Source organism: Pan paniscus, chromosome 9, assembly GCF_029289425.2.
Source record: "Pan paniscus chromosome 9, NHGRI_mPanPan1-v2.0_pri, whole genome shotgun sequence".
Classification (NCBI taxonomy): domain Eukaryota; kingdom Metazoa; phylum Chordata; class Mammalia; order Primates; family Hominidae; genus Pan; species Pan paniscus.
Genome location: NC_073258.2, coordinates 34,938,547 through 34,965,364, shown reverse-complemented (window position 1 = coordinate 34,965,364; position 26,818 = coordinate 34,938,547). Strand labels below are relative to the sequence as shown.

The window sequence follows — 26,818 nt, the reverse complement described above, 5'->3', positions numbered from 1 at the left end:
TGTAGGTGTGATTAAATTAAGCATTTTGAGATGGAGGGATTATGCTGGATTATTCGAATGGGCCCAGAGTACTCATAAGCATTCATATAAGAGGGAGACAGGAGAATCAGAGTCTGAGAAAGAGATGTGATAGTGGAACTAAAGGTTATAGTCGAAGAGAAAGCGATTGGAAGATGTTATGCTGCTAGCTTTGAAGATGGAGGAAGATGCTATGAACAAAGGAGCATATGTAAGTGGAAGCTGGAAGAAGCAAGGAAATGGATTCTCCCCCAGAGACTGTAGAAGGTATGCCGCCCTGCAGATACCTTGGACTTCTGACCTCCAGAACTGCAACAGAATAAATTTGAGTTGTTTTAAGCCACTAAGTTTGTTGTTATTTGTTACAGTAGTAATAGTAACCTAATGTACCTACTAATCAGATTCTATGCTTGATCTCATAGTATATCTATCTGTCATTGGTCTTATTTTTGGGATTCATTTCCAAATAAGTTGGAAATTATATGCTTCAGTATGTATATTATTAACTGGATTTTAATAATATTTGTTTATTTTTTCTTTCAATATAAAATTTATGTAGAATAAAATTCTTCACCCCTTTTCATCCAGAGGCAGCCCCTGTTCTATTTTTTTTCACTAAAGATTAGCTTATCTCTGTTCTAGATTTTTATATAAAGGGAATCATTCAGTATATTTTTTTGTGTAAGTTTTTTTTAACTCAGTGTAGTATTTTTGAGATTTATTCTTGTTGTGTGTGTTTGTAGTCAGTTCGTTTTTATCATTGAATAGTATCTATAATATAAATGTACCATAGTTTGTTGTTTTCATTAACATAGTTATGGATACCTAAGGGATTTTCAGTTGTTGGTTTTTATGAATACAGTTGCTATTCATATTGCTGTGCATATTCTTGTACCAGACATTTTGCAGGCATGTGTGACAAGCAAGAACAGATCTTATTCAGGAACTACTTATGAGATACTGATTTTGTCTCATGCCCTCCCAAATCTTTATTGCAAATTTTTAATACTTCTCCTTAATAGTTTCTGAAGAGATCTTTTTATTTAGCATTTAAAACAGAGTGCAAAAAAGATTAAGATACAATTAAAAATGAATAATTATATTTAGTTTTTGAAGATAAAAAAGTAGAATTAAAACACTTTACTGTTAAGCCTGGATGGGACTGATTCTTAGGTTCTTGTATCGTTCGGAAGATATAAAGATACTGACCAACTACAGATATTCTTCAGTTAAGTAGGAATATTAAAATTTTAAGGGTAATGACTAAATAAATAGAAATAGGCTTTACATCTTCCCAAATGGTAGACAGAAAATATACAATTGTAATAAATTATCTTGGACTTGACGTTGTAAATAACCTTTAAAAGGATATATATAGATATAGATATATATGGAGATATATATATAGATATATATGGAGAGATATATATAGATATATATGGAGATATATAGATATATAGAGATATATATATAGATATATATGGAGATATATATACACATATATATGGAGATATATATACACATATATATGGAGATATATATACACACATATATATGGAGATATATATATATACACATATATATATGGAGATATATATATACACATATATATATGGAGATATATATATATACACACATATATATATATATTTTTTGAGATGGAGTCTTGCTTTGTCACCCAGGCTGGAGAGCAGTGGCACGATCTCAGCTCACTGCAACCTCCGCCTCCTGGGTTCAAACGATTCTCCTGCCTCAGCCTCCTGAGTAGTTGGGATTACAGGCATGCACCACCACGCCCTGCTAATTTTTGTATTTTTAGTAGAGACAGGGTTTCACCATGTTGGCCAGGCTGGCCTCGATCTCCTGACCTCGTGATCCACCCACCTCAGCCTCCCAAAGTGCTGGGATTACACGGGTGAGCCACCATGCCTGGCCTCTGAAAGGATAATTTAAGGTCTTAATTATTTTCCTAAGTTTTTATCCTGATAAAAAATGTCGAAGCCGGCTGGGTGCGGTGACTCACACCTGTAATCCCAGCACTTTGGGAGGCTGAGGTGGGTGGATCACGAGGTCAGGAGATCGAGGCCAGCCTGGCCAACATGGTGAAACCCTGTCTCTACTAAAAATACAAAAATTAGCTGGGCATGGTGATGGGTGCCTGTAATCCCAGCTACGTGGGAGGTTGAGGCAGGAGAATCGCTTGAATCCGGGAGACAGAGGTTGCAGTGAGCCAAGATCGTGCCATTGTGCTCCAGCCTGGGTGACAGAGCAAGATTCTGTCTCAGAAAAAAAAAAAGAAAAAAAAAAGTTGAAGCCATCTTCTGTGTACTCTGGAAACTGGTCCAGCTAATTGACATTCCTGGAATTCAATGCTAAAAAGTCTGTTAATGGTAAACTCTTTTAGCCTTTCCTTTTTCTTTTTCCAGAAAAATGTCTTTATTTTGCCATGAAATTGTAGATTACATTTGTGTTCTGTCAGTATTTTAAAGAGATTTTGTTGAGTTCTTTTGCTGCTATTTAGAAGTTTTCTGTCAATTGAATTTTTCCTCTAGGTAATCCATCATTTCTATTTGCTCTTAAGATCTGTTTGTCATTGATGATCTTTATTTTTAATGTGTCTATGTGTGGATTTATCTATATTTTTAGAGACTCATTTTGATGCCTGAATGTTATGAAAAACTTCAGCTGTGGTTTTTTTGAGTATTGCCCCTTATTTTCTCTATTATCTTTTTCTTGAACCCCAAATAGACAGCATATTGGCCCATGTCATTTATCCTTTCTGACTCTTAACTCTCTTATATTTCTTCCTATTTGCCTCTGTGTACTGAGTTCTGTGTAATTCATTTTGTTGTTTTCTAATTGTCTCTTCAGGTGTTTTTACCTGCTATCTAACCTTGCTTAGAGTTTTTAATTTCAATGATTACCTTTTTCATTTCTAGAGTTTCCTTCAAAAGATCCCCAAATTTAATACAGTGCTAATCAAAACCTAATGCAGTGGTTTTTAGAGCTTGGTAGGATGATTCTAAAGTTATATATTTAAGAAAAATGCATGAGAATAGCCAATAACATTTTCAAAAGAGAAGAATGAAGTTCTACTTGCTCTAGCAGATATTAAACCATGTTCAAATGCTGTAATAATTTAAAATGTGACATAGTTGCAGGAATACATAAATCGTTAAAAAGATAAGTCAATTCAATGGGTGAAAAGAACAATAGTCAGTAAGTGGTATTAGGAGCATTCATACATACCTTATACACAAAAATAAAACCCAGGGCTGGATGTGGTGCCTCACACCTGTAATCCTAGCACTTTGGTAGGCTGAGGTGGGAGGATCACTTGAAGCCAGAAGTTTGAAAACAACCTGGGCAACATGATGTGACCCTATCTCAACAAAAAATCTTAAGAAATTTTATTTGGGACCCAGGCGTGGTGGCTCACACCTGTAATCCTAGCACTTTGGGAGGCTGAGGTGGGCTAATCACTTGAGGTCAGGAGTTCGAGACCAGCCTGGCCAACATGGTGAAGCCCCATCTCTATTAAAGATACAAAAAATGAGCTGGGCAGGGTGATGGGTGCTTGTAATCCCAGCTACTCGGGAGGCTGAGGCAGAAGAATCACTTGAACCCAGGAGGTGGAGGTTGCAGTAAGCCAAGATCACGTCACTGCACTCCAGCCTGGGCTAAAGAGTGAGACTCTGTCTCAAAAAAAAAGAAAACAAAATTTTAGCTGGGTGTGGTGATGCATGCCTGTAGTCCCAGCTACTTGGAAGGCTGAGGTAGGAGGATCACTTGCCAGAAGGTCAAGGCTGCAGTGAGCTTGTTCGTGTCACTGCACTGCAGCCTGGGTGACACGGCAAGAGCTTGTCTCAAAAAAAAAAAAAAAAAAAAAAGCAGAAAAGAAAAACTAAATGCGAAGAAAAACACTATACAAATACTAGAAAACATAAGAAACAATTCTTATATTCTTGGGCATAGAGATTATCCTTCATAAAGGAAAAAATGGCTGGATATGATGACTAGATTCTTAGCTCTTACAGGATAATAGCCATCATAAAGTTAAAAAAAAGTGACTGGCCAGGCACAGTGGCTCATACCTGTAATTCCAGTGCTTTGGGAGGCTGAGGTGGGAGGATCAATCACTTGAGGCCAGGAGTTGGAGGCCAGCCTGGGCAATATAATGAGACCCTTTCTCTACAAGAAAAATTTTTAATTAGTTGGACATGATGGCATGTGCCCATAGTCCTAGCTACCTGGGCAGGAGGCTGAGGCAGGAGGATCACTTAATCCCAGCAGTTCGGGGTTACAGTGAGCTGTGATTGTACCACTGCAGTCCAGCATGGATGACAAGCAAGACTTTGTCTCTTAAAAAAAAAAGTGATGCAGAGAAAATATTTGCAACATGCAAAATAATAAAAAAATCAATATCTTATTTACAAAATATTCCAAATCAAAACAACCCAACAGAAAAATGAACAGGATGAAGAAATACAAGTAATCATAAAATGTACAAAAATATGCTTAACTTTACTACTAATAAAATAAATGCAGATTAAAACAAAAATGAGATAATCAGTTTTTGATTCCCAGATTGGAAAAATACTTAGATTGATGATTTCCAGCATTGGCTGGAGTTTTCAGGAATGAGTACGACTGTATTTTTTCCTTTTTGATGTAAATTAATATAGATAATGGATAGAAATTCAGTTTTATCTGTTTAAACTGGAATTTAAAATTTCACGATCATTAAGTCTGAACAGTTTATATTTTTATCTAGGATAATTTTTTGTTTGAGCTTACTTGGGCAAATATTTTGCTACAGTGATATTTACTATACTGTTGTAATGGGAAAAATTATAAACAGTCTAAATATCTGTGAACAGGCAGTAAATAAATGATGCTGTTATATTTGTGGCTCCCAATGAACCATATTTCATGTCCTTGAGTAGAGCACTCCCACATTAACTTAGCCCAGGTCATGTGACTTTCTTGGCCAACGAAATATTAGCAAGCATGTTACTAAGCAGAGGCTTGGTAAGTACTCTCACACTGGGGCTTTTTCTCTTAGAACAGATCCTCTTGGAAGCCAGAGCTATGTCATAAAGTTCAAAATAGATTATTTAATTATGAGAAGCTACATGGGGAAAGACACTGGAGTGTGAGCGGAAGTCACTGTCATTTCAGCCCTAGCCAAGCTACCATATAAATGCTTCTGCATGAATGACCTTATCCATAGCATGTGAAGCAGACCTGTCTTGCTAAGCCCGATCATTGTACAGAATTGTGAGACCTAATAAAATATTGTTTTAAATTACTAAGTTTTGAGGGTGGGGGCAAGATGGCCAAATAGAAGATTCTACCAATTGTCCTTCCTGCAGGAACACCAAATTTGACAACTACACAAAAAAGCACCTTCATACAGACCAAAAATGAAGTGATCACAGTACCTGGTTTTAACTTCATATTGCTGAAAGAGGCACTGAAGGGAGTTGGAAAGACAGTCTTGAATCTCCAACTCCACCCCTCCCCCAGCCCCTGCAGTGGCCACATGATGTGGAGAAACAATCTGTGCGGTTCAAGGAGAGTGCAGCAACTGTGGGAACTCAGTGCTGCCAACACCAGGCGGAACTCAGCTGGTGTCTATGGGGGGTGCATTCAGGCTAGCCCTAGCCAGAGGCGAATGACCCATCCCAGTGGTTTGAACTTGAGTTTCAGCAAGCCTTGCCGCTGGGGAGTTTCCAAATAACACCAATCTAGGCCACAAGGACTACACTTCCTAGGCAAGTCCTAGTGCTGTACTGGTCTCAGAGCCAGTGGACTTGGACTGGTCTCGGAGCCATTGGAGAGAGTATGCGACCCAGTGACACACCAGTCGGGGTGGCAAAGGGAGTGCTTATGCCACCCCTCTTCAACCCCAGGCAGTGCAGTGTACAGCTCCCAAAGAGACTCCTTCCTGCTTGAAGAGAGGAGAGGGAAGAGGTAAGAGGATTTTGTTTTGCAACTTGGATACCAGCTTTGCCACAGTAGGATAGGGCACTGGGCAGAGTTATCAGGCTCCCATTCCAGGCCCTAACTCCCAGACAACATTTCTAGACACATCCTGGATTAGACAGGAAACCTGCTGCCTTGAAGGGAAGGATTCAGTTCTGGCAGGATTCACTACGTGCTAACTTAAGAGCCCTTGGGCCTTGAATAATCGGCAGCAATAACCAGGTAATACATGCTGTGGTCCTTGGGCGAGACTCAGACATGCTGGCTTCAGGTGTGATCCAGCATATTCACAGCTATGGTGGCTATGAGGAGAGACCCCTTCCACTTGAGAAAAGGAGGGGGAAGAATAAAGGGAACTTTTCTTGCAGCTTAGGTACCAGCTTGGCCACAGTGGGGAAGAGCACCAAGTGGGCTCTAGGGGTTCCCAATTCCAGGCATTGGCTCATGGACAGCATCTCTGGACCTACCCTGGGCCAGAGGGGAGCCCACTGTCCTGAAGGGTGTGTCCTGGCCTGGACTTAGGCCTTAAGTGAACATCAGTGGTACCCTGTCAATACTCCCTGTTGGCTGTGGTGGTGGTGGCCATGGGGAGAGATTCCTCTGCTTTGGGAAAGTTGAGGGAAGAACGGGAAGAACCTTGTCTTGTGGTTTTGGTGCCAGCTTAGCCACAGTGGAATAGAGCACCAGGTGGATTTCTTAGGTTTTTGACTCTGGGCCCTGGCTCCTGGATGGCATGGACCTGCCTAGAGCTCAGGGAGAGTCACTTCCCTGAAAAGAAGGATACAAGACTGCCTGGCTTTGCCACCTGGTGATTGTAGATCCCTAAGGCCTTGAGTGCACACTGGTGGTAGTCAGGTAGTGGCTATAGCAGGCCTTGGGTAAGACCCAGTGCTGTACTGGGTTCAGGTCTGACCCAGTGCAGTCCCAGTGGTGGTCGTCACAGGGGTGCTTGTGTCACCTGTCCCCCAACTCCAGGAAGCTCAGCACAGAGAGATAATCCATTTATTTGGTAGAAAGTGAGAGTAGAGGCCAGGAGCGTTGGCTCACGCCTGTAATCCCAGCATTTTGGGAGGCTGAGGCAGGCGGATCACGAGGTCAGGAGTTTGAGACCAGGCTGGCCAACACAGTGAAACCCCGTCCCTACTAAAAATACAAAAAATTAGCCGGGCGTAGTGGTCAGTGCCTGTAATCCCAGCTACTTGGGAGGCTGAGGCAGGAGAATGGCTTGGACCCGGGAGGTGGAGGTTGTGGTGAGCCAAGATTGTGCCATTGCACTCCAGCCTGGGCGACAGAGCGAGACTCCGTCTCAAAAAAAAAAAGAAAAAAAAAAAAGTAAGAGGAGAGAATGAGTCCCTGCTTGGTAATTCAGATAATTCTTCTGGATCTTATCCAAGACCACCAAGGCAATACTTCTGAGTCTACAAGAACTACATCGTTACTGGGCTTGTGGTGCCCCCTAGTGCAGATGCGGTTGCAGTGACAAAAAACTTAGAACACAACACTCAGGTCCCTTCAAATACCTGGAAAGCCTTCCCAAGAAGGATGGGTACAAAAAGGCCAGACTGTGAAGACTACAAAAAATACCCCACTCTTCAATGCCCAGACACTGACGAACACTCACAAGCATCAAGACCATCCAGAAAAACATACCTCACCAAACAAACTAATAAGGCAACAGGGACCAGTCCCAGAGAAACAGAGACATGTGAACTTTCAGAGAAGTCAAAATAGCTGTTTTGAGGAAGCTCAAAGAAATTCAGGATAACACAGAAGAATTTAGAATTCTGCCAAATAAATTTAATAAAGAGATTGAAATAAAAAAGAGTCAAGCAGAAATTCTGGAATTGAAAAATGCAATTGACATACTGAAGAATGCATCAGAGTCTCATAATAGCAGAATTGATCAAGCAGAAGAAAGAATTAGTGAGCTTGAAGACAGGCTGTTTGAAAATATACAGTCAGAGAAAAAAGAAACACACATACAAAATCGAGAAAATAGCCTCAAAAGGGCAAATCTAAGTGTTTTTGGCCTTAAAGAGGACGTAGAGAGAGAGAGGAGTAGAAAGTTTATTCAATGGGATAATAACAGAGAACTTCCCAAACCTTTAGAAAAATATCAATATTCAAATACAAGAAGGTTATAGAAAACCATGCAGATGTAACCCAAAGAAGACTACCTTGAGGCATTTAATAATCACACTCCCAAAGGTCAAGGATAAAGAAAGATTCCTAAAAGCATCAAGATAAAAGAAACAAATAACATACATGGAGCTCCAATACATCTGGCAGCAGACTTTTCAGTGGAAACCTTACAGGCCAGGACATATTTATAGTGCTGAAGGAAAAAAGCTTTTACCCTAGAATAGTACGTACAGTGAAAATATCCTTCAAACATGAAGGAGAAATAAAGACTTACCCAGATAAGTAAAAGCTGAGGGATTTCATTAACACCAGACCTGTCCTACAAGAAATGCTAAAGAGAAGTCTTCATTCCAAAAGAAAAGGATGTTAATCAGTGATAAGAAATCATCTGAAGGTAAAACTCACTGGTAATAGTAGGTACATAGAAAAACACAGAATATTATAACACTGTAAGTGTGATGTGTAAACTACTTATATCTTAAGTAGAAAGATGAAAAGATGAACCAATTAAAAATAATAACTACAACAGCTTTTCAAGACATAGACAGTATAATAAGATATGAATGGAAACAACAAAAATGTAAAAAGTGAGGAGACAAAGTTAAATTATTGAGTTTTTATAAGTTTTCTTTTGCTTGTTTGGTAATTAGCTTGTTTGTTTATGCAATCAGTATTAATTTGTTATCACTTTAAAATAATGGGTTAAAGATAGTATTTGCAAGCCTAATGGTAACCTCAAATTGAAAACCATACAAGAGATGCACAAAAATAAAAAGCAAGGAATTAAAAAATACCACCAGAGAAAAATCACCTTCACTGAAAGAAAGACAGGAAGGAAGAAAAAAGGAAAACCACAAAACAACCAGAAAAAAAAAAAATAACAAAATGATGAGAGATAGTCCTCACTTATCAATAATAACATTGAATGTAAATGGACTAAATTCTCCAATAAGAACATGTAGGGTGGGTGGCTTCCAAGATGGCTGAATAGGAACAGCTTCGGTCTACAGCTCCCAGGGAGACTGATGCAGAAGATGGGTGATTTCTGCATTTCCAACTGAGATACCTGGTTTATCTCGTTGGGACTGGTTGGACAGTGGGTGCAGCCCATGGAGGGCGAGCTGAAGCAGAGCGGGGTGTCGCCTCACCCAGGAAGCGCAAGAGGTCAGGGGATTTCCCTTTCCTAGCCAAGGGAAGATGTGACTGTACCTGGAGGAACAGTACACTCCTGTGCAAATACTGCGCTTTACCACGGTCTTCGCAACTGGCTGACCAGGAGATTCCCTCCTGTGCCTGTCTCGGCAGGTCCAACGCCCATGGAGCCTTGCTTGCTTGCTAGTGCAGCAGTCTGAGATTGACCTGGGATGCTGAAATTTGGCAGGGGGAGGGGCATCTGCCATTGCTGAGGCTTGAGTAGGTGGTTCTGTGCTCACCGTTTAAACAAAGCAGCAAGGAAGCTTGAACTGGGTGGAGCCAACTGCAGCTTAGCAAGGCCTACTGCCTCTCTAGATTCCACCTCTGGTGGCAGGGCATATCTGAACAAAAGGCAGCAGATAGCTTCTCCAGACTTAAACATCCCTGCCTGACAGCTCTGAAGACATCATTGGTTCCGCCAGCATGGTGTTCAAGCTCTGATGACAGACAGACTGCCTCAAATGGGTCCCTGACCCCCTTTAGCCTGACTGGGAGATCTCCCAGTAGGGACCAACAGACACCTCATATAGGCAGGTGCCCCTCCCTCTGGGACGAAGCTTCCAGAGGAAGGATCAGAGAGCAATATTTGCTGTTCTGCAGCCTCCACTGGTGATACCCAGGCAAACAGGGTCTGGAGTGGACCTCCAGCGAACTCCAACAGACCTGCAGCTGAGGAGACAGTCTGTTAGAAGGAAAACTAACAAACAGAAAGGAATAGCATCAACATCAACAAAAAGGACATTCACACCAAAACACCATCCGTAGGTCACCAACATCAAAGACCAAAGGTAGATAAAACCACAAAGATGGGGAGAAACCAGAGCAGAAAGGCTGAGAATTCCAAAAACCAGAATGCCTCTTCTCCTCCAAAGGAACACAACTCCTCGCCAGCAAGGGAACAAAACTGGACAGAGAATGAGTTTGACAAGTCGACAGAAGTAGGCTTCAGAAGGCCAGTAATAACAAACTTCTCCGAGCTAAAGGAGCATGTTCTGACCCATTGCAAGGAAGCAAAAAACCTTGAAAAGTTAGACAAATGGCTAACTAGAATAACCAGTGTAGAGAAGAGCTTAAGTGACCTGATGGAGCTGAAAACTACAGTACGAGAACTTCGTGAAGCATACACAAGCTTGAGTAGCCAATACGATCAAGCTGAAGAAAGGATATCAGTGATTGAAGATCAAATTAATGAAATAAAGTGAGAAAACAAGATTAGAGAAAAAAGAATGAAAAGAAATGAACAAAGCCTCCAAGAAATATGAGACTATGTGAAAAGACCAAATCTACGTTTGGTGTACCTGAAAGTGACAGGAAGAATGGAAACAAGTTAGAAAACACTCTTCAGGATATTATCCTGGAGAACTTCCCCAACCTAGCAAGGCAGGCCAACATTCAAATTCAGAAAATACAGAGAACACCACAAAGATACTCCTTGAGAAGAGCATCCCCAAGACACATAACTGTCAAATTCACCAAGGTTGAAATGAAGGAAAAAATGTTAAGGGCAGCCAGAAAGAAAGGTTGGGTTACCCACAAAGGGAAGTCCATCAGACTAACAGCGGATCTCTCAGCAGAAACTCTACAAGCCAGAAGAGAGTGGGGGCAAATATTCAACATTCTTAAAGAAAAGAATTTTCAACCCAGAATTTCATATCCAGCCAAACTGAGCTTCATAAGTGAAGGAGAAATAAAATCCTTTACAAACAAGCAAATGCTGAGAGATTTTGTCACCACCAGGCCTGCCTTACAAGAGCTCCTGAAGGAAGCACTAAACATGGAAAGGAACAAACGGTACTAGTCCCTGCAAAAACATGCCAAATTGTAAAGACCATCAATGCTATGAAGAAACTACATCAATTAATGGGCAAAATAACCAGCTAGCATTATAATGACAGAATCAAATTCACACATAATTGCATTAACCTTAAATGTAAATGGGCTAAATGCCCAAACTAAAAGACACAGACTGGCAAACTGGATAAAGAGTCAAGACCCATCAGTGTGTTGTATTCAAGAGACCCACCTCACATGCAGAGACACACATAGGCTCAAAATAAAGGGATGGAGGAGGATATACCAAGCAAATGGGAAGCAAAAAAAAAAAAAAAACAAAAACAAAACAAATCACCCCCCCCAAAAAAAAAAAAAAACCAGGGGTTGCAATCCTGGACTTTAAACAAAGATCAGAAGAGACAAAGAAGGCCATTACATAATGGTAAAGGGATCAATTCAACAAGAAGAGCTAACTATCCTAAATATATATGCACCCAATACAGGAGCACCCAGATTCATAAACCAAGTTCTTAGAGACCTACAAAGAGACTTAGACTCCCACACAGTAATAGTGGGAGACTTTAACACCCCAATGTCAATATTAGATCAATGAGGCAAAAAATTAACAAGGATATCCAGGACTTGAACACAGCTCTGCACCAAGCAGACCTAATAGATATCTACAGAACTCTCCACCCCAAATCAACAGAATATACATTCTTCTTGGCACCACATCGCACTTATTCTAAAATTGACCACATAATTGGAAGTAAAACACCCTCAGCAAATGTAAAAGAACAGAAATCACAACAAACTGTCTCTCAGACCACAGGGCAATCAAATTAGAACTCAGGATTAAGAAACTCACTCAAAACTGCTCAACTACATGGAAACTGAACAACCTGCTCCTGAATGACTACTGGGTCCATAACGAAATGAAGGCAGAAATAAAGATGTTCTTTGAAACCAATGAGAACAAAGACGCAATGTACCAGAGTCTTTTGGACACATTTAAAGCAGTGGATAGAGGGAAATTTATATCACTAAATGCCCACAAGATAAAGCAGGAAAGATCTAAAATTGACACCCTAACATCACAATTAAAAGAACTAGAGAAGCAGGAGCAAACAAATTCAAAATCTAGCAGAAGACAAGAAATAACTAAGATCAGAGAAGAACTGAAGGAGATAGAGATACAAAAAACCCTTCAAAAAATTAATGAATCCAGGAGCTGGTTTTTTGAAAAGATCAACAAAGTAGATAGACTGCTAGCAAGACTAATAAAGAAGAAAAGAGAGAAGAATCAAATAGTCGCAATAAAAAATGATAAAGGGGATATGACGACTGATCCCACAGAAATACAAACTACTGTCAGAGAATACTATAAACACCTATACGCATATAAACTAGAAAATCTAGAAGAAATGGGTAAATTCCTGGACACATACACCCTTCCAAGACTAAACCAGGAAGAAGTTGATCTCTGAATAGACCAATAACAGATTCTGAAATTAAGGCAATAATTAATGGACTACCAACCAAAGAAAGTCCAGGACCAGACGGATTCACAGCCGAATTCTACCAGAGGTACAAAGAGGAGCTGGTACCATTCCTTCTGAAACTATTCCGATCGAAAAAGAAGGAATCCTCCCTAAATCATTTTATGAGGCCAGCATCATTCTGATACCAAAGCCTGGCAGAGACACAATAAAAAGAGAGAATTTTAGGCCAATATCCCTGATGAACATCAATGCGAAAATCCTCAATAAAATACTGGCAAACCAAATCCAGCAGCACATCAAAAAGCTTATCTACCACGATCAAGTTGTCTTCATCCCTGGGATGCAAGGCTGGTTCAACATATGCATATCAATAAATGTAATCTATCACATAAACAGAACAAATGACATAAACCACATGATTATCTCAAGAGATGCAGAAAAGGCCTTTGACAAAATTCAACAGCCTTTCATGCTAAACACTCTTAATAAACTAGGTATCGATGGAACGTATCTCAAAATAATTAGAGCTATTTAGGACAAACCCACAGCCAATATCATACTGAATGGGCAAAGACTGGAAGCATTCCCTTTGAAAACTGGCATAAGACAAGGATGCCCTCTCTCACCACTCCTATTCAACACAGTATTGGAAGTTCTGGCCACGGCAATCAGGCAAGAGAGAGAAATAAAGGGTATTCAAATAGGAAGAGAGGAAGTCAAATTGTCTCTGTTTGCAGATGGCATGATTGTATATTTAGAAAACCCCATCATCTCAGCCCCAAATCTCCTTAAGCTGATAAGCAACTTCAGCAAAGTCTCAGGATACAAAATCAATGTGCAAAAATCACAAGCATTCCTATACACCAATAACAGACAAACAGAGAGCCAAGTCATGAGTGAACTCCCATTCACAGTTACTACAAAGAGAATAAAATACCTAGGAGTCCAACTTACAAGGGATGTGAAGGACCTCTTCAAGGAGAACTACAAACCACTGTTCAAGGAAATAAGAGAGGACACAAACAAATGGAAAAACAAACACTCTGTACACTGCTTTAAATGTGTCCCAGAGATTCTGGTACATTGTTTCTTTGTTCTCACTGGTTTCAAAGAACATCTTTATTTCTGCCTTCATTTCGTTATTTACCCAGCAGTCATTCAGGAGCAGGTTGTTCCATGTAGTTGTGTGGACCTACACACAACTGTAGTTTGAGTGAGTTTGAGTGAGTTTCTTAATCCTGAGTTCTAATGTGATTGCACTATGGTCTGAGAGACAGTTTGTTGTGATTTCTATTCTTTTACATGCTCATGGATAGGAAGAATCAATATTGTGAAAATGGCCTTACTGCCCAAAGTAATTTATAGATTCAATGCTGTCCCCATCAGGCTACCACTGACCTTTTCACAGAATTGGAAAAAACTACTTTAAAGTTCATATGGAACCAAAAAAGAGCCCGCATTGACAAGACAATCCTGGGCAAGAAGAACAAAGCTGGAGGCATCATGCTACCTGACTTCAAACTATACTACAAGGCTACAGTAACCAAAACAGCATGGTACTGGTACCAAAACAGATATATAGACCAATGGAACAGAATGGAGGCCTCAGAAATAACACCACACATCTACCACCATCTGATCTTTGACAAACCTGACACACATAAGCGATGGGGAAAAGATTCTCTATTTAATAAATAGTGTTGGGAAAACTGGCTAGCCATATGCAGAAAACTGAAACTGGACCCCTTCCTTACACCTTATACAAAAATCAACTCAAGATGGATCAAAGACTTAAATGTAAGACCGAGGACCATAAAAATCCTGGAAGAAAACCTGGGCAATACCATTCAGGACATAGGCGTGGGCAAAGACTTTATGTCTAAAACACCAAAAGCAATGGCAACAAAAGCCAACATTGACAAATGGGATCTAATTAAACTAAAGAACTTCTGCACAGCAAAAGAAAGTATCATCAGAGTGAACAGGCAACCTACAGAATGGGAGAAAATTTTTGCAATCTACTCATCTGACAAAGGGCTAATATCCAGAATCTACAAAGAACTCAAACAAATATACAAGAAAAAAGCAAACAACCCCATCAAAAAATGAGCAAAGGATGTGAACAGACACTTCTCAAAAGAAGACATTTATGCAGCCAAGAGACCTATGAAGATATGTTCATCATTGCTGGTCATTAGAGAAATGCAAATCAAAGCCACAGTGAGATACCATCTCATGCCAGTTAGAATGGTGATCATTAAAAAGTCAGAAAACAGCAGATGCTGGAGAGGTTGTAGAGAAATAGGAATGCTTTCACATTGTTGGTGGGAGTGTAAATTAGTTCAACCATTGTGGAAGACAGTGTGGCGATTCCTCAAGGATCTAGAACTAGAAATACCATTTGACCCAGCCATGCCATTACTGCGCATATACCCAAAGGATTATAAATCATGCTGCTGTAAAGACACATGCACACGTATGGTTATTGCGGCACTATTCACAATAGCAAAGACTTGGAACCAACCCAGATGTCCATCAATGATAGACTGGATTAAGAAAATGTGGCACATATACACCATGGAATACTATGCAGCCATAAGAAAGGATGAGTTCATGTCCTTTGTAGGGACATGGATGAAGCTGGAAACCATCATTCTCAGCAAACTATCACAAGATCAGAAAACCAAACACCACATGTTCTCACTCATAAGTGGGGGTAGAACAATGAGAACACATGGACACAGGGAGAGGAACATCACACACAGGGGCCTGTGGGGGGTGGGTGACTAGGGGAGGGATAACATTAGGAGAAATACCTAATGTACGTGACAGGTTGATGGGTGCAGGAAACCACCATGGCATGTGAATACCTATGTAACAGAACTGCACATTCTGCACATGTAACCCAGAATTTAAAGTATATATAAATATATATTATATATAAATACATAAAGAACATGTAGAGTGGCTGAATAGATTAAAAAAAAGGACTCAACAATCTGTTACCTACAAGAGACACACTTTACCTATAAAGTCACACATAGACTAAAAATAAAGGAATGAAAAAGATATTCCATGCAAATGGAAACCAAAAAAGAGCAGGAGTAGCTATATTTATATCAGACAAAATAGTTTTTGTTTTGAGAAAACAAAGAAGGTGTTTTGAGGGACAAAGAAGGTCATTATATAATGATAAAGGAGTCAAGTCAGAAAGAGGATATAACAGTTGTAAAAATATATGCATTAACACTGGAGCACCCGTATGTTTAAAACAAATGTTACTAGAGCTAAAGAGAGAGATAGACTTTCATACAATAATAGTTGGAGACTTCAACACTCCACTTTCAACATTGGACAGATCATCCAGACAGAAAGTCAACAAAGAGACACTGGACTTAATCTGTACTGTAGACCAAGTGAACCTAATAGGTACTTATAGAACATTTCATCCAATAGCTGCAGAATACAAATTATTCTCCTCAGCACATGGATCATTCTCAAGGTTAGACCATATGTTAGGCCACAAAACAAGTCTTAAAACATTTAAAAAATTGAAATAATATCAAGTATTTTCTTTGACAACAATGGCATAAAACTGGAAATCAATAATGAGGAATTTTGGAAAGTATGCAAACAATGGAAATTAAACAGTATGCTCCTGAACAGTTGGTCAATGAAGAGATCAAGAAGGAAATTGAAAAATGTCTTGAAACAAACGATAATGGAAACACAACATACCAAAACCTATGGGATACAGCAAAATCAATAGTAAGATGGAAGTTTATAGCTGTGAGTGTCTACATCAAAAAAGAAGAAAAACTTCAAATAAACAACCTAATTATACATCTTAAGGAACTAGAAAAGCAAGAGCAAACCAAACCCAAATTTAGTAGAAGAAATGATAAAGATCAGAGCAGAAATAAATGAAACAAGAAAAACAATACAAAAAAGCAACAGAAAGTTCTTTTTTTGAAAAAATAAAATTGACAAACTGTTATCCAGACTAAGAAAACAAGAGAAAAGACCCAAATAAATAAAATCAGAGATGAAAAAGGAGACATCACAACTGATACTGCAGAAATTTAAAGGATCTTTAGAGGCTATGAGCAGCTATATGCCAATAAATTGGAAAACCTAGAAGAAATGGATAAATTTCTAGACACATATAACCTACCAAGATTAAACTATGAAGAAATCCAAAACCTGAAGAGACCAATAACAAGTAATGAGGCAGAAGCTGTAGTAAAAAGTATCCCAGCAAAGAAAAAGCCTGGGACCCAATGGCTTCACTGTGGAATTTTATCAACCATTTAAAGAAGAACTAATACCAATTCTACTCAAACTATTCCAAAAAAAAGTAGAGGCAGAAGGAATACCTCCATAATCATTCTACAAGGCCGTTATTACACTGATACCAAACCAGACAAAGACACATTACAAAAAAAAAAGAAAGAAAAAGAAAACTACAGGCTAATATCTCTGATGAACATTGATACAAAAATTCTCAACAAAATACTAGCAAACAGCATTCAACAACAGATTAAAAGTATCATTTGTCATGACCAAGTGGGATTTATCACAGGGATCCAAGGATGTTTCCACATATGCAAATCAATGTGATATAGCCTATCAACAGAATGAAGGACAAACATATAATTATTCCAATTTATTCTGAGAAAACATTTGATAAAATTCAACGTCCCTTCATAATTAAAAACCCTCAAAAACTGGATATAAAAGGAGCATACCTCAATACAGTAAAAGCCATATATGATAGACCCAGAGCTAGTATTATACTGAATGGGAAGAAACTGAAACCTTTTCCTCTAAAATCTGGAACATGACAAGGATGCCCACTGTTATTCAACATAATACTGGAAGCCCTAGCTAGAGCAATCAGACAAGAATAAATAAAGGGCATCCAAATTGGAAAGGATGAATTCAAATTATCCTTGTTTGCAGATGATATGATCTTCTATTTGGAAAAACCTAAAGATTCCACCAAAAACTATTAGAACTGATAAACATATTCAGTAAAGTTGCAGAATACAAAATCATCATACAAAAACCAGTAGCATTTCCATATGCCAACAGCAAGCAATCTGAAAAAGAAGTCAAGAGAGTAATCTCATTTACAATAGCTACAAATAAAGTTAAATATCTAAGGAATAACTTAATCAAAGAATTGAATGCTCTCTACAATGAAAACTATAAAACATTGGTGAAAGAGATGGAAGAGAACACAAAAAATAATGGAAAGATATTCCATGTTCATGGTTTGGAAGAATCAATATTGTTCAAATGCCCATACTACCCACAGCAATCTACAAATTTAAAGCAATGCCAATGAAAATATTAATGGCATTCTTCAGAGAAATAGAAAAAAAAATTCTAAAATTTATATGGAACCACGAAAGACCCAGACTAGCCAAAGCTATCCTGAGCAAAAAGAACAGAACTGCAGGAATCACATTGCCTGACTTCAAATTATACTACAGAACTATGGTAACCAAAACAGCATGGTACTGGCATTAAAAACAAACACATAGACCAATGCAACAGAATAGAGAACCCAGAAACAAAGTCACACACCTATAGTGAACTCATTTTCAACAAAGGTGCCAAGAACATACATTGAGGAATGACTGTTCAATAAATGGTGCTGAAAAACCTGGATATACATGTGCGGAAGAATGAAAGTAGACCACTGTGTTTCCATATACAAAAACAAAACCAAAATGGACTAAAGACTTAAATCTAAAACCTCAAGCCATGAAATTACTAAAAGAAAATATTGGGGGAAACTCTCCAGGACATTGGACTGGGCAAAGATTTCTTGAGTCATACCCCACAAGCACAGGAACCAAAGCAAAAATGGACAAATGGGATCACATCAAGCTGAAAAGCTTCTGCACAGCAAAAGAAACAATCAACAAAGTGAAGAGAAAACTCACAGAACGGGAGAAAATATTTGCAAATGATCAATCTGACAAGGGATTAATAACCAAAATACATAAAGAGCTCAAACATCTATATAGGAAAAAATCTAACAATCCAATTTAAAAATGGGCAAAAGATCTGAATATTTCTCAAAAGAAGACATACAAATCGCACACAGATATATGAAAAGATGTTCAACATCACTGATCATCAGAGAAATGCAAATCAAAACTACAATGAGATACCATCTCACCCCAGTTAAAGTAGCTTTTATCCAAAAGACAGGCAATAACAAATGTTGTTGAGGATATGGAGAAAAGGGAACCCTCATACACTGTTGGTGGAAATGTAAATTAGTATAACCCCTACGGAGAACAATTTGCAGGTTTCTTAAAAAACTGAAAATAGAGCTACCATATGATCCAGCAATCCCACCACTAGGTATATACCCAAAGGAAAGGAAATCAGTGTATCAAAGAGATATCTGTACTCCCGTGTTTATTGTGGCACTATTCACAGTAACCAAGATTTTGAAGCAACCTAAGTGTCTGTAAATAGATGAATGGATAATGAAAATGTGGTACATATACACAGTGTATATGAATATATAACTCAGCCATAAAGAAGAATGAGATCTTATTACTTGCAACAACATGGATGGAACTGGAGGTCATTATGTTAAGTGAAATAAGCCAGGCACAGAAAGATAAACTTTGCATGTCCTCACTTATTCGTGGGAGGTAAAAATTAAAACAGTTGAACTCATGGAGATAGAGAGTAGAATGATGGTTACTAGAGGCTGGGAAGGGTAGTGGGAGTGGGGTTAGGGGTGAGCTGGGGATGGTTCATGGGTACAAAAAAAATAATAAGACTGAATAAGATCTAGTAACTGATAGCACAACAAGGTGACTATAGTCTAATAATTTAGTTGTACATTTAAAGATAACTAAGAGTATTAACTGGATTATTTGTAACATAAAGGATAAATGCTTGAGGTGATGGATGCCCCACTTACCCTGATGTGATTTTTTTTTTTTTTGAGACACAGTCTTGCTCTGTTGCCCAGGCTGGAGTGCAGTGGCACGATCTTGGCTCCAGGCAACCTCTGCCTCCCAGATTCAAGTGATTCTCGTGCCTCAGCCTCCTGAATAGCTGGGATAACAGGCTTGTGCCACCATGCCCTCACTGGCTAATTTTTGTATTTTTAGTAGAGATGGGGTTTTACTATGTTGGCCAGGCTGGTCTTGACCTGGTCTCAAGTGGTCTGCCCACCTCGGCCTCCCAAAGTGCTGGGATTACGGGTGTGAGCCACTGTGCCTGGCCCTGATGTGACTTTTATGTAATGTATGCCTGTGTCAAAATATCCCATGGACCATGTATACACACACACACACACACACACACACACACACACACACACACAGCCCTACTATGTACCCACAGATATTAAAAATAATGTTTTAAAAGTTTTAAAAATCATGAAATTTTGGGGAGGTTTAATGTGCAGAATTGGATGATTGAATCAAATATGAAGAATATTTTGTTGCTATTAAAAAAATAAAGAGCCAGGTGAAGTGGGTGCACACCTGGAGTTGCAGCTACTAGGGAGGCTGAGGTGGGAAGAGTTAAGAGTCCAGCCTGGGGAATATATGTATATACGTATATACGTATATATGTATATATATGTATGTGTGTATATATATATATGTGAGAACATGTGGTGTTTGGTTTTTTGTCCTTGTGATAGTTTGCTGAGAATGATGGTTTCAAGCTTCATCCATGTCCCTACAAAGGACATGAACTCATCCTTTCTTATGGCTGCATAGTATTCCATGGTGTATATGTGCCACATTTTCTTAATCCAGTCTATCATTGATGGACATCTGGGTTGGTTCCAAGTCTTTGCTATTGTGAATAGTGCCGCAATAAACATACGTGTGCGTGTGTCTTTATAGCAGCATGATTTATAATCCTTTGGGTATATACCCAGTAATGGGATGGCTGGGTCAAATGGTATTTCTAGTTCTAGATCCTTGAGGAATCGCCACACTGACTTCCACAATGGTTGAACTAGTTTACCGTCCCACCAACAGTGTAAAAGTGTTCCTATTTCTCCATGTCCTCTCCAGCACCTGTTGTTTCCTGACATTTTGATGATTGCCATTCTAACTGATGTGAGATGGTATCTCATTGTGGTTTTGATTTGCATTTCTCTGATGGCCAGTGATGATGAGCATTTTTTCATGTGTCTTTTGGCTGCATAAATGTCTTCTTTTGAGAAGTGTCTGTTCATATCCTTTGCCCACTTTTTGATGGGGTTGTTTGTTTTTTTCTTGTAAATTTGTTTGAGTTCTTTGTAGATTCTGGATATTAGCCCTTTGTCAGATGAGTAGATTGCAAAAATTTTCTCCCATTCTGTAGGTTGCCTGTTCACTCTGATGGTAGTTTCTTTTGCTGTGCAGAAACTCTTTAGTTTAATTAGATCCCATTTGTCAATGTTGGCTTTTGTTGCCATTGCTTTTGGTGTTTTAGACATGAAGTCCTTGCCCATGCCTATGTCCTGAATGGTATTGCCTAGGTTTTTTTCTAGGGTTTTTATGGTTTTAGGTCTAACATTTAAGTCTTTAATCCATCTTGAATTAATTTTTGTATAAGGTGTAAGGAAGGGATCCAGTTTCAGCTTTCTACATATGGCTAGCCAGTTTTCCCAGCACCATTTGTTAAATAGGGACTCCTTTTCCCATTTCTTGTTTTTGTCAGGTTTGTCAAAGATCAGATGGTTGTAGATGTGTGGTATTATTTCTGAGGGCTCTGTTCTGTTCCATTGGTCTATATCTCTGTTTTGGTACCAGTACCATGCTGTTTTGGTTCCTGTAGCCATGCAGTATAGTTTGAAGTCAGGTAGCATGATGCCTCCAGTTTTGTTCTTTTGGCTTAGGATTGCCTTGGCAATGCGAGCTCTTTTTTGGTTCCATATGAACTTTAAAGTAGTTTTTTCCAATTCTGTGAAGAAAGTCATTGGTAGCTTGATGGGGATGGCATTGAATCTATAAATTACCTTGGGCAATATGGCCATTTTCACGATATTGATTCTTCCTATCCATGAGCATGGAATGTTCTGTTTGTTTCCTCTTGTATTTTGTTGAGCAGTGGTTTGTAGTTCTCCTGAAAGAGGTCCTTCACATCCCTTGTAAGATGGATTCCTAGGGATTTTATTCTCTTTGAAGCAATTGTGAATGGGAGTTCACTCATGATTCGGCTCCTTGTTTGTTATTCGTGTGTAAGAATGCTTGTGATTTTTGCACATTGATTTTGTATCCTGAGACTTTGCTGAAGTTGCTTATCAGCTTAAGGAGATTTTGGGCCGAGACGATGGGGTTTTCTAAATACACAATCATGTCATCTGCAAACAGGGACAATTTGACTTCCTCTTTCCCTAATTGAATATCCTTTATTTCCTTCTCCTGTCTGATTGCCCTGGCCAGAACTTCCAACACTATGTTGAATAGGAGTGGTGAGATAGGGCATCCCTGTCTTGTGCCAGTTGTCAAACGGAATGCTTCCAGTTTTTGCCCATTCAGTATGATATTGGCTGTGGGTTTGTCATAAATAGCTCTTATTATTTTGAGATACATCCCATCAATACCTAATTTATTGAGAGTTTTTAGCATGAAGGGCTGTTGAATTTTGTCAAAGGCCTTTTCTGCATCTATTGAGATAATCATGTGGTTTTTGTCTTTGGTTCTGTTTATATCTTGGATTATGTTTATTGATTTGTATATGTTGAACCAGCCTTGCATCCCAGGGATGAAGCCCACTTGATCATGGTGGGTAAGTTTTTTGATGTGCTGCTGGATTCGGTTTGCCAGTATTTTATTGAGGATTTCTGCATCAATGTTCATCAGGAGTATTGGTCTAAAATTCTCTTTTTTTGTTGTGTCTCTGCCAGGCTTTGGTATCAGGATGATGCTGGCCTTATAAAATGAGTTAGGGAGGATTCCCTCTTTTTCTATTGATTGGAATAGTTTCAGAAAGAATGGTAGCAGCTCCTCTTTGTACCTCTGGTAGAATTCGACTGTGAATCCATCTGGTCCTGGACTTTTTTGGTTGGTGAGCTGTTAATTATTGCCACAATTTCAGAATCTGTTATTGGTCTATTCAGAGATCAATTTCTTCCTCGTTTAGTCTTGGGAGGGTGTATGTGTTGAGGAATTTATCCATTTCTTCTAGATTTTCTAGTTTATTTGCGTAGAGGTGTTTATAGTATTCTCTGATGGTAGTTTGTATTTCTGTGGGATCGGTGATGATATCCCCTTTATCATGTTTTATTGCGACTATTTGATTCTTCTCTACTTTTTTCTTTATTAGTCTTGCTAGTGGTTAATCAATTTTGTTGATCTTTTCAAAAAACCAGCTCCTGGATTCATTGATTTTTTTGAAGAGTTTTTTTGTGTCTCTATCTACTTCAGTTCTGCTCTGATCTTAGTTATTTCTTGCCATCTGCTGCCTTTTGAATGTGTTTGCTCTTGCTTCTCTAGTTCTTTTCATTGTGATGTTAGTGTGTCAATTTTAGATCTTTCCTGCTTTCTCTTGTGGGCAGTTAGTGCTATAAATTTCCCTCTACACACTGCTTTAAATGTGTCCCAGAGATTCTGGTATGTTGTGTCTTTGTTCTCATTGGTTTCAAAGAACATCTTTATTTCTGCCTTCATTTCGTTATGGACCCGGTAGTCATTCAGGAGCAGGTTGTTCAGTTTCCATGTAGTTGAGCAGTTTTGAGTGAGATTCTTAATCCTGAGTTCTAGTTTGATTGCACTGTAGTCTGAGAGACAGTTTGTTATAATTTCTGTTCTCTTACATTTGCTGAGGAATGCTTTACTTCCAACTATGTGGTCAATTTTGGAATAAGTGTGATGTGGTGCTGAGAAGAATGTATATTCTGTTGATTTGGCGTGGAGAGTTCTTTAGATGTCTCTTAGGTCCACTTGGTGCAGAGCTGAGTTCAATTCCTGGATATCCTTTTTAACTTTCTGTTTTGTTGATCTGTCTAATGTTGACAGTGGGGTGTTAAAGTCTCCCATTATTATTGTGTGGGAGTCTAAGTCTCTTTGTAGGTCTCTAAGGACTTGCTTTATGAAACTGGGTGCTCCTGAATTAGGTGCATATATATTTAGGATAGTTAGCTCTTCTTGTTGAATTGATCCCTTTGCCATTATATAATGGCCTTCTTTGTCTCTTCTGATCTTTGTTGGTTTAAAGTCTGTTTTATCAGAGACTAGGATTGCAACGCCTACTTTTTTTTATTTTCCATTTGCTTGGTAGATCTTCCTCCATCTCTTTATTTTGAGCCTATGTGTGTCTCTGCACGTGAGATGGGTCTCCTGAATACAGCAAACTGATGGGTCTTGACTCTTTATCCAATTTGCCAGTCTGTGTCTTTTAATTGGAGCATTTAGCCCATTTACATTTAAGGTTAATGCCATTGTGTGTGAATTCGATCCTGTCATTATGATGTTAGCTGGTTATTTTGCTTCTTAGTTGATGCAGTTTCTTCCTAGCATCGAGGGTCTTTACAATTTGGCATGTTTTTGCAGTGGCTGGTACTAGTTGTTCCTTTCCATGTTTAGTGCTTCCTTCAGGAGCTCTTGTAAGGCAGACCTGGTGGTCACAAAATCTCTCAGCATTTGCTTGTCTGTAAAGGATTTTATTTCTCCTTCACTTATGAAGTTTAGTTTGGCTGGATATGAAATTCTGGGTTGAATATTCTTTTTTTTAAGAATGTTGAAGATTGGCCCCCACTCTCTTCTGGCTTGTATAGTTTTTGCCAAGAGATCCGCCGTTAGTCTGATGGGCTTCCCTTTGTGGGTAACCCGACGTTTTATTCTGGCTGCCCTTAACATTTTTTCCTTCATTTCAACTTTGGTGAATCTGACAATTATGTGTCTTGGAGTTGCTCTTCTTGAGGAGTATCTTTGTGGTGTTCTCTGTATTTCCTGAATTTGAATGTTGGCCTGCGTTGGTAGGTTGGGGAAGTTCTCCTGGATAATATCCTGAAGTGTGTTTTCCAACTTGGTTCCATTCTCCCCATCACTTTCAGGTACACCAATCAGACGTAGATTTGGTCTTTTCATGTAGTCCCATATTTCTTGGAGGTTTTGCTCATTTCGTTTTACTCTTTTTTCTGTAAACTTCTCTTCTCACTTCATTTCATTCATTTGATCTTCAATCACTGATACCCTTTCTTCCAGTTGATCAAATCAGCTACTGAAGCTTGCGCATTTTTCACATAGTTCTTGTGCCATGGTTTTCTGCTCCATCAGGTCATTTAAAGTCTTCTCTGTGCTGTCTATTGTAGTTAGCCATTCGTCCAATCTTTTTTCAAGGTTTTTAGCTTCTTTGCGATGGGTTCGAACATGCTCCTTTAGCTCGGAGAAGTTTGTTATTACTGATCTTCTGAAGCCTTCTTCTCTCAACTTGTCAAAGTCATTCTCCGTCCAGCTTTGTTCCTTTGCTGGCGAGGAGCTGCTTTCCTTTGGAGGAGAAGAGGTGCTCTTATTTTTAGAATTGTCAACTTTTCTGCTCTGGTTTCTCCCCATCTTTGTGGTTTTATCTACCTTTGGTCTTTGATGATGGTGACATACAGATGGGATTTTCGTGTGGATGTCCTGTTTGTTAGTTTTCCTTCTAACAGTCAGGACCCTCAGCTGCAGGTCTGTTGGAGTTTGCTGGAGGTCCACTCCAGACCCTGTTTGCCTGGGTATCACCAGCAGAGGCTGCAGAACTGCAAATATTGCAGAATAGCAAATGTTGCTGCCTGATTGTTCCTCTGGAAGCTTCGTCTCAGAGGGGCACACGGCTGTATGAGGTGTCAGTTAGCCCCTACTGGGAAGTGCCTCCCAGTTAGGCTACTCGGGAGTCAGGGACCCACTTGATGCAGTCTGTCCATTCTCAAACTCCGTGCTGGGAGAACTACTCTCTTCAAAGCTGTCGGACAGGGACGTTTAATTCTGCAGAGGTTTCTGATGCCTTTTGTTCATCTATGCCCTGCCCCCAGAGGTGGAGTCTACAGAGGCAGGCAGGCCTCCGTGAACTGTGGTGGGCTCCACTCAGTTTGAGCTTCCTGGCCACTTTGTTTACCTACTCAAGCCTCAGCAGTGGTGGGCACCTCTCCCCCAGCCTCGCTGCCACCTTGCAGTTTGATCTCAGACTGCTGTGCTAGCAGTGAGCCAAGCTCCGTGGGTGTGGGACCCTCCGAGCCAGGTGCAGGATATAATCTCCTGGTGTGTCGTTTGCTATGACCATTGGAAAAGAGTAGTATTAGGGTGGGAGTGACCTGATTTTCCAGGTGTCATCTGTCATGGCTTCCCTTGGCTAGGAAGGGGAATTCCCCGAACCCTTGTGCTTCCCGGGTGAGATGATGCCTCGCCCTGCTTTGGCTCATGGTCCGTGGGCTGCACCCACTGCCCTGCACTTACTGTCCGACAAGCCCCAGTGAGATACAACCGGTACCTCAGTTGGAAATGCAGAAATCACCCATCTTCTGCATCGCTCATGCTAGGAGCTGTAGACTGGAGCTATTCCTATTTGTCCTTCTTGGAACCTCCCCCTCAGAACTCAATAGATTTAGCAGCTAATTAGACACAGCAGAAGATAGGATTGTAGAACTACATGACATTAGAAAATATCCAAAATGGATTAAACATACCACCCAGAGTTTCAAGAAGCTCTGTGAAGCCCAGTAGGATGAATACACAGAAAATACCCAGATACATCATGGAAGAACTGAAAACCAAACAGAATCTTAAAAGCAGCCACAAGTGGAAAAGATTAATTATATTCAAAGCAACAACACTAAGATGAAGATGGATAGTGGGCTTCTCAGTAATAATTACTCAACCCGGAAGACAATAGAATGGCACCTTTAAAATGCTAAAAGAATAACCACCAACCTAGAATTCTATTCCCAGCAAAAAAATCCTCAAAAATGGAGGAGGTGTGAATCTTAAATGAAATTTTCTAAGTGAGAGAAGCCAGATTCAAGAGGCTATATATTATAATGCATTTATATGACATTCTGGAAAAGACAGAGCTATAGCAATGGAAAATAAATCAGTGATTACTAGGTATTGGAGGATAGGAGAGGGGTTTGCTATGTGGAATGCATGAGAAATTTAGGGGATGATGTAACTCTTCTGTATTATGTAGTAGTGGTCTACCACAACATTCTTCTGTCAAACCTGTAAAATGACACCAGAAGGAGT

The 26,818-nt window shown here is 39.4% G+C and overlaps 1 protein-coding gene across 2 annotated transcripts in view; it reads left to right on the top strand.

Moving 5' to 3' along the window:
• CCDC73 (coiled-coil domain containing 73) overlaps positions 1-26,818 on the top strand; it is a 192,522-nt gene that overhangs the window by 38,740 nt on the left and 126,964 nt on the right. The window lies entirely within an intron of this gene.